The sequence below is a fragment of the Cyrtonyx montezumae genome, unplaced genomic scaffold (assembly GCF_038088225.1).
Source record: "Cyrtonyx montezumae isolate F1298 unplaced genomic scaffold, pur_monq_1.0 scaffold_3, whole genome shotgun sequence".
Taxonomy (NCBI): domain Eukaryota; kingdom Metazoa; phylum Chordata; class Aves; order Galliformes; family Odontophoridae; genus Cyrtonyx; species Cyrtonyx montezumae.
In genome coordinates, this window is record NW_027072034.1 from 103,223,951 (window position 1) to 103,236,956 (window position 13,006).

At 44.0% G+C, this 13,006-nt stretch overlaps 1 protein-coding gene across 2 annotated transcripts in view; it reads left to right on the plus strand.

Annotated features, from left to right (window-relative positions):
• The first annotated feature begins 241 nt into the window (after window positions 1–241).
• The window catches only part of RESF1 (retroelement silencing factor 1), a 307,071-nt gene continuing 294,306 nt past the window's right edge, over window positions 242–13,006 (plus strand). Inside the window, exon 1 of one of the 2 annotated variants that reach the window (XM_065742637.1) lies at window positions 242–365. The gene's annotated coding sequence lies outside the window, so the exon portion shown is untranslated. The remainder of the gene's footprint in view (window positions 366–13,006) is intronic. The other variant, XM_065742635.1, reaches the window with a different exon arrangement.

A 13,006-nucleotide genomic window follows, 5' to 3' on the forward strand; every position in this document is an offset into this window, starting at 1 on the left:
TCGAGTTGCTCTCTGTCCCGTTTTGGACGTTTACCTTTCCTAACTAAATGAGCACTTCAGCACACGGCGACCCCGAGCGGGGCCAGGGCGACAGAGGCCGAGAGCCGCGGAGCCGGCGGCTGCAGCACAGCGGCCCCAGGCGGCCACTGAGCAGACCACAGCCAGTGAGCGGCCTCTCCTCCTCCTGCTCCGGCGCGGTCCCGCCCCGGGGCGGTCTCTGGCTCCTGCCGCGGCTCTGCCTGCTGGCTGCGGAGGCCTCGTTCCGTCCGCCGAGGCCTGGGGGCCCAGCGGCCTCCGCCTGCGCTTGTGCCTCCGCACGGAGCGACGCCGGACGGTGCCGGGTTCGGTGAGGACGGGCGGCAGCGGTGAGGACGGGCCTTCCTTCGTGGGGCCGCGCGGGGCCGGGGAGCGCGGCGGCCCGGGCTGGGAGCGGGGCGGCCCGAGGAGCTCGGCACTCGTCTCGCAGGGCCGCCTAGAATTAATTGGTGCGGCGTCTGGCTACGGGATGAGAGAGAACAATGCTTTGCCCTTCGCCTCCTGCGAGGCCCTCCTCCATCAGCACCGCGGGCTGAAGTTTGTTTTACGGCTTGCTCTGCGGCGTGTGCCAGACAGGGAGGTGGGAGGGAGATACGGGGAGGGGCAGCTGGGGGTTAGGGACAGGGTCTGCACCACAGGGCGGTGGGCACGGCCCCACGTGCCGGAATTCAAGGGGTCTCTGGACACTGCTCTCGTACACAGCGTTTGGATTTTGCATGGTGCTGTGTGGAGTCGGGCTCGATGGTCCTGTGAGTCTCTTCCAACTCGGGTTGTTCTGTAACATACTTCATCTGCGAGAGCAAGTGGGAATGTGGAGAAAAGGCCAGTACCCGTACAGCACTAACTGAGGTTCCTATGTATGCTGGAAGCCTCTAGATATTGGTGAAAGCTGAAGGCATCAACTAGAGTGTGAGTTTCTGAAGCCCCTAGGAATGCTGGGGATCGTTTTTCCTTGAAGTTGTTATGCAGCTGCCTCTTTCTAGGAGTTCTGTGGTAATGCTGGGCTTTTTCCTGCTCTTAACTAGCCTCCTGGGAAGACTGAAAAGTAAAAGAAAACAAACCCAACTCCTGGTGCCTCCTGGTAAATATTTTTTAGCTCTCACATCTCAGAACTGTGGGAAGAATAAAAGTTGTTGCAAGTAACAAGTGCTTCTTTATCTCTTATCACCTGATGCTCTTGACTTATCCGGCCGGTGGGTTAAAACATTTGGATAGTCATTCCTGGCAGAGGAAGCAATGATTCGTTAATGATCACTTCTAGGTTACTGTCCACAAAATCAAATCCTTCACTCTTAATACTCCTGCTAGTTTAGGCATTCATCTGAGTAACAAAACAAAGCCTAAAAAATGTGCAAAGTTGATCCTAAAGCTATTTATCAGGAGCTGTTAACTCATTGTATTCAGGCAGCTCACTGAAGCAAGTTGTGGTACTTCAGAGTTAAAGGGCAGGAAGTAAAGGAGTTTTTGCAGGTAGAATGTTCAAGCTTGAACAGCAAACCTAAAAGTGTGTGTATATATATGTATATGTATGTATGTATGTATATTTCCAGAAAGTAGTATTTGATCTGATGTTACAGCAGGAAAAGATCACCATGTACTTCATGTTAAGAATACTATGAAGTGTTTTGCTTTCTTGCTTGATGGTAGCTAGAACTTTCTCTAGTTCTGCCAGGATCGTAGGCTTTTATTTTGGCTTGTTTTACTACCTAATGCATAGATGCCTTTCCACTCTTCTCCACTTTCTTAGCATACTTCATTTGCAGTTCTTTTGGATTTATAAAATACTCCTATCTGTTGGAGGCAGTCCTTCAAACAGTGGCTTTTAAAAAGCCAGCAAATTGTTTGCCTTAAATAGTTTCTGCAAACATCTTCCATCTGAAATATTTTTGTTTCGCTTTCTAAGATTTAAACTATTGCTTTTACATCTACCTTTTTCCACGAGGAAAAGAAATCAAATGGGGACTGTTGTGCCAGCTTAATCTCCTCCAGTAGAGCACCCAGATGAACTGCTTGCTGCAGTCTTGTGAGCCACTACCCGCATCCTGCTTTTGGTTAGAGACTGCAAACAGGGGAAGTGGTCCCATAGATGGTGAGGAGCATGCTTAGTTTCTTGCAAACAAAGACAGTGTATCTGCTGATGTGGAACTCTCTTGGTGAAGTTGGCCTCTCTTGGACTCAATCAATGCAGTAGTTGACCTGCTTGACCTATTGGTTTCATGTGGAATCCCTCTTCTCTCTGTTGATGACTAGTAGTTAATATGTGAGTAGAAGAGGGAGATTAATATTCTCTGCCCTCTATTTTAAAAGGAACCAAGAGGGAAGATTGAAGACCTCAAAATAGAAGTAAAGGAGGCAGAAACCTGAGAAGAAATGGGTGCTATTCAGATGTCTTAATTCCTGGAGCATTGTTCATTTTCTCATGCATTATTAAGACCAACTGTGAGGGTTTGTGAGAAGCTGTAGAGGAGGCATGTGTAACCTGTGGGCTGCATGCAGTCCTGGATAACTAGTAATGTGGCCTCAGATTGTCAATTTTTAACACTGTTAAGTGATATTAGTGATGTGTCCTGAGTTGAGTGCGCGTAGCTTGAGCGTGGACTACATAGGTGATAATGGAGCACTGTGGAGGGAAGGGCACAGTGCAGGGCTATCTTTTCCTCTTGCACCTGTGACACATGATCAGTCAAATTGAAACTGATGTGTACTGTACCTTACACTCACTTGTGCCACTTGCTGACTGAAACGCAGTGATTGCCAATAATTAGATTTCAACCTACCATACATGCATGTGCCTATGAATGTAAGAAATGCCCAGAATCAATGATTATTTCTTGTCAGGCGATGATCTTTGCAAAGCAGCAAAAGTTATTCATCATTGCAATAATGGGCGCACACCTCCTGAGGCAAGGGAGGAATTGTGCACCTTAGCACTAAAATCCACTCCATTAAATACCCTCACTCGATGCAGGTGATACCTCTCCTGGCACTTTTTGGTTGAGCATATCAGGCTCACAATCTTCCTGATGTCTTTGCTAAAGTATTTTTCCATACACCATATATCACCTACCTGTTCTTTCATCTTGCAATGGAGAACAAGAGAACAATGCATGGTAGGACCAGCTGTTGTTTCCCATTTCTACCTGCAGTCCCCTATTTGTCAAAGGGAACAGGAGAACAGTATATAATTGACTCTTCCTCCCTACCTTAGCTAGTCTCAATTCCTTCCCACCTGGTCTAGGTGTTCTGACAGCCAAGCTACTTGGCAAACTCACTCTACCCCGTACTGAACTGCTTCAGTGATTCACTGTGAACAGTCCTTGCAGCCATTTGCTAAGAAAGTTCAGCAAAGTCTATACCTTCGTGTTAAAATTACTCTGTTGCAAAAACACAATCTACTTCTCACATGAAGTGTGGTTTTTGTTGTTAAGCAAGCACAGAAGGTTTTTTATTTAATTATTAAGTGTGTGCTTGTGTTACTTGGTAATTTAATAAGTTAACATGCTCTCTGCAGAAGAAATATCCAGAATACTTATGCAGCGCTGACAAACTTTGTAGCTTTCAATGTCTCAGAATGCTCACAAAAGGTACTAAATAATTTGTGGTATGTTTTTCCAGTGGATTTGATCACTCATTTCAATGAGTTAAACGTGTCTTTGAGGTGAAAATTAACTTACTTGTGCTATGTTTCAAACCACTGAAATGAGACTTCAATTATGGCAAAGCTGTAGTTAGGGAAATTATTGTTATACATTTTGATACGTTGGTTAAACAGTCCTGTAAGTGACAAAAAATATGCAGCCACGCTTTTCCTTTTGATACAGGAGCTTGAGAATAAGTTTCAAAAATTATATATAATATATACATGTTACCTATGAATTTTCAAATGGACTGTGGAGAGTTCCAATGTGGTGGTCAACTCAAATAAAAATTGGATCATGTCTTTACGAGACCTGTCTTAGCAGGGAGAAATATCCCTCACTTTGCAGTCGGTCCTATGGGGAACAGGAAAAGTAAAATTTCATTAAAAAGAGGTAGAAGACTCTGAACATATTGAGAACTCAGTACGAATTGCAGCCACTTCCATTGAACCAGGCACTGATGTATTAGTTTCACAAAAGCAAGGTCAAACGTCCCACCAGATTTATGTTTTCCTTGCCCTATTTTTGTTTTAATAGAAAATGTATATTAAAATATCTTGTTACTTAGTTACATTAACTATACTATATATTTTATATATTTAAGAAAATTCCCTTTGCTCATTGTGTCCAAATGGGTTCTCATGGCCATGCTGAAAGAGATTGGGCCATGCCCAGACTAGTCATTCTGATGGCTAGATTAGTGAACAGTGCAGCTTATTAAAGCAACAGAGCACAGATTCTTTGGATTGCTGCTGATAAACGCACTGTCTGCGTTGTTTTTGAGGTTAACCAAGAAATAATACAGCCATGCCATGGGCATGTTCAGTTATAAAAGCAATACTATAGAGATTCCTGAGTTTCCTGGGGAAGCAGTCTGTATAACTGAGCATGTGACTTTTTCCCAGTAGGTGTTCCTTGGGGGGGTGGGGAAGAGAAGCTCAGTTTGTCAGCTGATCTCAGAAGTCAGAGGTATTCTCCCAGCTTGTCTAATAGCACCTTTTGTGACACCCCCCTTATCTTAAGCCATTTTTATACTGTTTCTTGTTTTTCAGGTGGAGCTTGAGGGACTGTAGTCATACACACCTTTCATCATGAATGGTGAAAAATTCTGTCACCTCAATTCTAAAGGTAGAGGACAAAAAAATCAGAGTGCAGGCTCTCTGAGGGGTGGTCATAGCTTGGATGAGGGTAGTTTTTGGGGTGGCAGTGTTTTGGTATTACAGTGAGGTTATGCTGAGCAAAGTTCACTGTAAGGATGGGACTTTGTCAAAGAATGACAAACTGTTGGCTCAGGGTAGCAGGTGCGCAGCTTTTCAGTACCACCATGTTCCCATCCTGGCATTACTCCTTGGGGAGTCAGTACATCACGTTCTGATGTTGCTGACACCAAAGTTTGGTGAGGGACCTGGTGTGGATCACAGAACTTCACTGCAGACTTGTCACTCTGCCTTTTTATGGATTCCTTGCATTCTGGCTGCTTCTGTACCTCTGTGAGCAATGCTACCTTAATTTCAAGTCACTACAGCAATTATGCCACAGCTACTTGAACTGTTTCTGCTTTTTCACTGTTTTTCAGAGGACTTCAGTACTTTCCTACTTCTGACAGGGAGTGTTGTTTTTTTTTTTTTTGCTTTTTCCTTCATTTGATTGGCTGACACTGTTACAGATCTCTATTATTTGTGACTTGCATAGTTAAGCAGACACGAGTTGTCAACAGTTTCAGAACTGCAGAGAGCAATGGAAGTAAAACAACTGAAAAAGCAGAGAGGATTCTTACTTGGGGTACTGCAAGAAAGACCATTTTAATGAGTGGAATAGTTGACAGTTGTGTAAGTTACATTGTATGGCAAGCTTTACAAATTGGTGAAGAAGAAAGGCATTGTCCTGGCTATACGTACTCCTTATTCAAGATCACTGCTGCGGTGTTAAGGCTCGTAAGGTGCCTTAGTGCTTGTATAAAAACTCTGCATAAAGTGCAGGTATGTGAAAGAGCATGTTATGTGCTTTTGAAATAATGTTATTGTTTGACTGAAATTCAGTCAACTTATCCCGTACATAGATTACAAACTTCTCCAATTAGCACTTGTCAGATGTTGAATGATTTCAGAGCAGTGCTTCAAAATGGAGTTGCCTGCAGCCATTAGAGATGCAAGGCTGTTCTTACGATGTGCCTTGGAGGTTGGAAAGCTTTCAGGGTTCAAAGCACGTTTCAAGGCTGCTGTCAGAAAGTGTGACACTAAGTAGGAGTCTGCAACTGTGCCATAGGGAGTAGGCATTTTCTGAAAAGCGTTAATCCACCCATGAAAAAACATCTCACAACTCTGCTTTATCGTTAGCTGACCCCTTTCATCACAGTAAGAATTAAAAGTAGAAAAGCATGAGCTATAGATGTGTGGTAGATGTAAGTATGCGTTTCAGTTATAAACTTGATCTGTACTGTGAGGCAAGGATATTTCTATTCAAAGGGGTCTGATACTCCTGTCAGAAAATCTTTTACTTGTAGGCTTCTGAATAAACTATTAGGAAATGTTAATTCATCCAGTGAATCTGATCCCTGTTTCTAATGCCTTTTCCTGCAAATCTTCTGACTTTTGTATTAAAAATTGCTTTCTCACGCTTAATGCTATTAGTCAGGAGCGAACATAACATTTCCCCTGAGGAGCACAAGCAATAAATAGTTGGGTTTGGGCTTGTTTTCAACAGTGACCTTTTTGGCAGCATTTATATTGCTTGGTATTGTGGAGGCCTAGAATTTTAAAACTGCTTTATAACTAGGGCTGTTCCTATTGTCCTGAGTCCATGGTGCTTGCAGAAAATTCTTTTTCTTGGAGAATAATCCCATTGAGCTCGATTTAGATGGTTTTGAGGTACTAAGGCCTGAACAATAGGCCCTGAACCAAAGCTGACCTTTGGATGAACCTCAAAAACAAACACTATACCGCACGTGCAATGTGATGTGTATCTGTTTTGCTGTTTTAACATGAATATATATTTTGATGTAGATTTATGAAGATGTGATGTAATGCTTGTTGTGTAACAGTAACCGATAGTGGATCTTTCATTATTTAGGGGCATGTTGCAAGGCCATGAAACCGGGCATCTGACCTTGTTGAGAAATATGTGTTTAAAGCCCAAATTGATAGGGAAACTTCTTCGGTTCCTACTTGAGCCTGGGCCAGACTTTGGTTGGAATCCTAAAGGAGGATGAAATCTGATGTTTCTGCACTTGAAGTTATGTAAGCATGTTTATTCAACTATATAAAAGCTGGACTTGCAGTGACTTTAGAGACCTCACCTATCAGTGGATGCACTGCATAGGACCTCCTGATTGCTGGGAAAGCTTCTCCAAATCCTTGGTGCAACCGGGGCTCCCCAGTGATGATGGATGATGGTAAAATATTAGGGCAGTTGGTGATGCATCTCTCTTAATCACTACAGTTAATCTTATGGAGTCATGATTGGGTGCATTACTTGGTTTTGTTTTATTCTTGCTGTGTTATTTGACTTACTATTTTATTGCTTTAAACACGAGTAAAGATGAACTCACTTCTTTAACTTGGTGTCTGTGTCCTTTGTGCTGACCCTGTCTGTTGGCAGAACAGCTTGTAGATTCTGCTGTATTTAACATCTCTATGTGGTAGAGCAATTATCTTGTTCTTGGTGAGAAGAGTGGTCTATTTCTTGCTTCCCTTCTATGTGACCATAATTCCCACAACTGCTGAGGCAGTGTTATGAGGTGTGATTCTGTCGCATCTGCTTCTTAAAGGACCCTTCCATTGCAAAAGAAAAGGAGGAATAAGGGAAGAAATAAATGAAACACACAGATACAAACCTGTTGGGCAGTGGCGGAGACAGTATGGAGGAGCAAACCTTCTTGCAGTGCTAATGGGTAAGAGTACAGGAATGTAAGAATGTTTATTTCAACAGGATTATCTGATCAGGGACTTTGTAAAGTGGGACTAGAAAGGAAAGGGGGAAGCAGTAAACAAAATGTAGATGCGTTCCTGACAGGCAAGTGTAAGGGGAACAGGTGAGCTGTCAGAAAGCTGCTGGCAAAGCCAGGCTTCCCCATGAAGATCTCTGGATGATGGAGGAAGATAGGGATGGTGAATCTTTGCCATCTGATAAAGGATGTGCATGAACTGAAGGACCAGTGATATGTGGAAGAGGGCTGTGGAATAGTTGTTAGAGGTGACTTGGAAATTAAGTTTGTATTAAAGGCATTGTTTACACATTAAGAAAAGGTGCAAAAGCAGAGCGTGGCTGATATACCAGAAATCCATTCCACACAATTTCCCTCGGCAGCATCAGGTGCTGGCAGCATCAGGGGAGCTTGATGTGCTGACTCAAAGAGAATTGGCATGAAGGGTGTAGCAGAATGAAGACAGGCTCTCTGCTACCATTGCCAGGATGGGAACTTAATGGTACTACAGAACTGATAAGCCACATATTTGCCACCCTGAGCCAACAGTCTGTCATTCTTTGACAAAATACCATCGTTTGGGTGAACTTCCTGAGGTGTGTATCCTGAAACAGGCCACTGGCAGGAGCAGGCCAAGTCTATTGGTTGAGTGCCGTCTGTGGGGCTGTGTGCATCTGTGGAGGAGATGTCTTCCCCAGACTTGCTATGGATGGATGCAGCTTGCCTGCTTGGAGCTGGAGTAGCTGGGGGCCTTGGTCCAGATAAAGGAATGGGATGGACAGAGGGTCTGCGCTGGTTTTTAGAGGTGTAGGGGAACTGTTAGGTCACAGCTTGGTGATTGAGCACCTGATGAAGAAATGTGGCTGGCCTAGGGAGCACAGGCGAATTGTTGGCACCTGTGCTCCCCACGAGACCAGAAGGGCTCATATAAGGGCCAGCTGCTGAAGAGGGAGCATCCCTTGGGCCTAGGTTGCTCCGTGAGAAGGAGTGCTATGTAGCTAGAGAGCTCCTTCACCAGTTGAGTGAGTACTGTTTGTCTTTCTGATTGTGACTAATGCTTATCTGTGAATACTTTGCCTGGTATCACCAAGAACCTGTTAGAAGCAATAGTACTGCTTTGTGAGCCGGACAGGGAGGGATCTATAAATGTGGAGTGCCTGTGACTCTGGAGAGTGGGGATGATTTTTCTTCTGGTGACATTCAGTCCTGGCCAGTCAAAGAAGTGGAAAGGGACTTGGCTTTTCTTGCTTAAGTTTTATGTGAGTCCTATGACTAGATGCTGCCTTCAGCATTCTGTGGCAGTTTTTGTAGGAGGTGGTGTCAGTGTTGCTTGTGTGTCCTTGGGAAACCTATAAACAGGAAGGTAGCAGCTGCATCCACTGACAGAGAATGCTGGGGGCTCCAGGATGGGCTCTGCCCTCCCTGCAAGATACCCCCAGAGCTGCTGGAGGTGGTGGTCACTTATAGCATGCCTTAAAAAGCACTTGCAGTGTGATCTAGGATGATGATACGATTTGAAGAGGATAGTTCTGACAAGTGACTTAAGAAGGATAACTTTAACTGTTGCTGCTTCATCTGAGAAATGTCATCTTGGTGGTGGTTGCTTTTTTTTTTTTTAAAGGGATAGGGGAATGTTAACCAACTGACTTGAAAGTAATGTCAGATAATATTGAATAGAGTCAGATTAAAAGATCTGATGGATGGAGAAGGTAACACTAGGAATTCAAAGGGAGACTGGGAAGAAGGAAGGATCTGATTCAGTATATGCGTAGTGGAAATGCCAAGTATGGCCTAAACCAGTGATTAAGCACCTGATGGGAAGGCAGGGACAACCCAGGGGAACTCAGGTGCATGCAATGCACCTGGGTGACTGAAAGGGGTGGAACTAAGATCCACCCCTTCCTAGGCCTCATTTAATGGTTGGCAGTGGAGGGTATTTCACTGGGCAGCCTTGCCTACCTGAGGCCTTCTGAAGGTAAGCAGCTTTTTTCCTTTATTGTCCGCAGCTGCTGCATTTAGGCACATCCTCATTTGCTGTAGACCAAGACTTTGCTACCCTGCTACTGTTGGTGTACTTTCCATCTGATCATAGCATTAGAGTGTGCTTCATAGGAGTGAAACTAATAAACCCATTCAGGAACACTTTTTGTAATAGGTGTCTGTAGCAGCAAATAGCATTAGGTCAGCAAGGCCAATAGAAGGTGTGATAAAAATGTACTCCTGGATATGGTGGGGTGGTAATCTGCAGAGGGAAGTGTCTGGTCTTAATGTGCTTAAAGTGGTTGTAACTACTGTGTGCCCGTCTGAGCTGTTGTCTAAGAAATTACCTCCTACATAACTGCTGAGAATCCTTGTGGAAAGAACCCTCCTGTGTGCAGAGGCTTCTATAACATCTGAAATACAGCTAGAACATGAGGAAAATGACAGTATACACATATTCTTTCTTTTGGTCATATATTTAGGGCTGGATGGACAGATGTGTCTGAATCATAGAATTGCTCAGGTTTGAAGAGACCTTCAAGATCATCAAGTCCAACCACAACTAAACCGTGCTACCTGAACTCTTAACCCATTGCTAAATTGTGTCCCTGAGCACCACATCTACACGGGTTGTAAACACATTTGGGGATGGTAACTCCGTCACATCCCTGTGGAGCCTATTCTAGAGCTTAACAACCCTTTCTGTAAAAAATTTTTTCCTTTTGTCCAACCTAAACCTCCCCTGGTGCAACTTGAGGCCAGTTCTCCGTATCCTCTCACATGTCACCAGTGAGAGGAGACCAACCCCCTTCTCACTGCAGTCACCTTTCAGGTATTTGAAGAGTGCAGTAAGGTCTCCTCTCAGCCTCCTCTTCCCCAGACTGAACAGCCCTAGTTCCTTCACGTGCTCCTCATAGAGCATATTCTCCATGCCCTTCACAAGCCTTGTTGCCCTCCTTTGCACCCACTCCTCCACCTCAGTGTCCTTTCTGTATTGAGGGGCCCAAAACTGAACACAGTACTCGAGATGGTGCCTCACCAGTGGTGAGTACAGGGGCAGGATTACTTCCCTAATCCTCACCACACCGTTCCTGATCCAAGCCAGGATGCCACTCGCCTTCTTGGTCACCTGAGTGCACTGCTGGCTCATATTCAGTTGATTGTCCATGGGCACACCAAGGTTCATTTCTGCCAGGGAGCTTTCCAGCCACTCTTCCCCAAGCCTGTAGGGTTGCCTGGGATCATTGTGACCAAAGTGCAGGACCTGACACATGACCCTATTAAAACTCATAGTTTTACCTTGGCCCATAGATCCCATCTATCTAGATCCCTCTGTAGCACCTTTCTACCTCCCTGCAGATAAGCCCTCCTTCCCAACTTGGTGCCAGGTATGTGGCTGATTCAGGCCATCTTGATGGAGATGAGATCTCTCCTGTTGATTTGAGACAGTGTGTTCCTTACCAGTCTCGGGCAATCTTGTACCAAAGTACAGAACTGCCAGGCTGCTCTGATCTTGCTGTTATACTGCATGTCAAACAAATACTGGATTTATGGTAAATGCTTTCAATTAACTGATAATGGCTGCTGTAAATCTGGAAGCTTAAGTGGGGTTGTGAAGGCATCTGGTCCTGTAGATGAATTGTCCTTTCAGTTCTTGGAATTCGTGCTGAATTCTTAGCAGGAGCGGTGAGAAAAAACTGAAATCAGAATGGCTGGTGTTGAAACGAATGAGTGTTGTATTTAAGACTTTGGTCCAGTTATGTGAGAAGTAGATTGTGTTTTTGCAACAGAATAATTTTAACACGAAGGTATAGACTTTGCTGAACTTTCTTAGCAAATGGCTGCAAGGACTGTTCACAGTGAATCACTGAAGCACAGTTCAGTACAGGGTAGAGTGAGTTTGCCAAGTTGTCAGAACACCTAGACCAGGTGGGAAGGAATTGAGACTAGCTAAGGTAATAGGGAGGGAGAGTCAATTATACATTGTTCTCCTGTTTCCTTTGGCAAGTAGGTGTGGACCCAATGTGTATTGTCCTCCTGTTTCCCTTGAAAAATGGGAAACAACAGGTGTGCCCAATGTGCATTGTTTTCTTGTTTCCCATTGAAAGATGAAAGAACAACAGGTAGGTGATAAAATATTTTTCCATACACCATTTAGCAAAGACGTTGGGAAGACTGTGAGCCTGATACACTCAACCAAAGTGCAGCAGGAGAGGTATCACCTGCATCAAGTGAGGGTATTTAATGAAGTGGATTTTAGTGCTAAGGTGCACATCAGGAGTCTTCTGTTTTGCAAAGATCATTGCCTGACAAGAAACTGAGTATTTCTTTCAGTGATGTAAATTTTAGATTTCAGTATTTCTTTCTGGGGAAGCCTGCATTTTAACTTACCTCTGAGAAACTTCTGTATTTGTAGCACAACTAATGTATATAAACTAAAGATCATTTATATAAGTTATAAATGATAGGAGGATTACCCCCATGCATCCTGTGCTGCTGTTAAAGGATATCTGCTTTCTAACACACCAGCTTGAGTCTTAGAGAGTTTCCTGGTTGACCATCTTATCAGTTGGACTGTGATGGTGGAGGTTGGAGTAAAGTAGGGATCCTGTGGCCTGGCTCTGTGATACCACCACAAGGCATTTTGGGTTGGAACAACCACGTTATAAACGTTATTACTTCAGTAACAGAAGACAAGCAGGAATATATTTATTGATGTAATATAATGGAGTGATTTAATAGCAGCTTAACAAGATTCAAGATGGCTGGCTTTACTCTGTTATTTACTGCATAGAGGATAGGGTGAACACACATATAGGAGTCCTTCCTTTTGAGTTAAAAGGTTCAGAGTAGACTGCTTGTTTTGTATGCTTGTTGAACCATACAGGTAAGGAACCTAGGTGCACCCAGATCCACTCGTAGACCTGAACTTAGTCAGTGGTAAATTTAAACTCTTAGACATAAACACAGTCTAAGGTGATATTGGTAAAGTTAACAAAGTCTGAAAGTAACTATTAGTTGGTTATTGAGGGATTGTAATGGCAAGATGTAAGGGATCTCTGCTCAGGCCTAACTTCAAGAGGTGTCCCTACTCAAGGGGAGATACTGTTATGCAGCCACTGCTGTGGAGGAGAGCTGAAAGGGGCTCTTGGGCTGCTTACTATTTATGTGGTGATTAGCTCAATCATAGTTGGCTTTTTTTGGTTCTTAGCTGTCAACACTTCAACAGGTGTCTGCTATCATCAGTTCTTTCAGCTTCCCCTAGCTGGAGACAGATCTGTGGTGGTTATCATTACTGGCGCTTGTTGCCAGCTTGAAGTGGAGAGTTAAGGGAAGAAGGGAGGTGGGGGAGCACATGGTCACACAAGGATGGAGACCTGGTGATGCTATAGAATTACTAAACTGCTGCCTTACTGCTCTGAGCCATCAG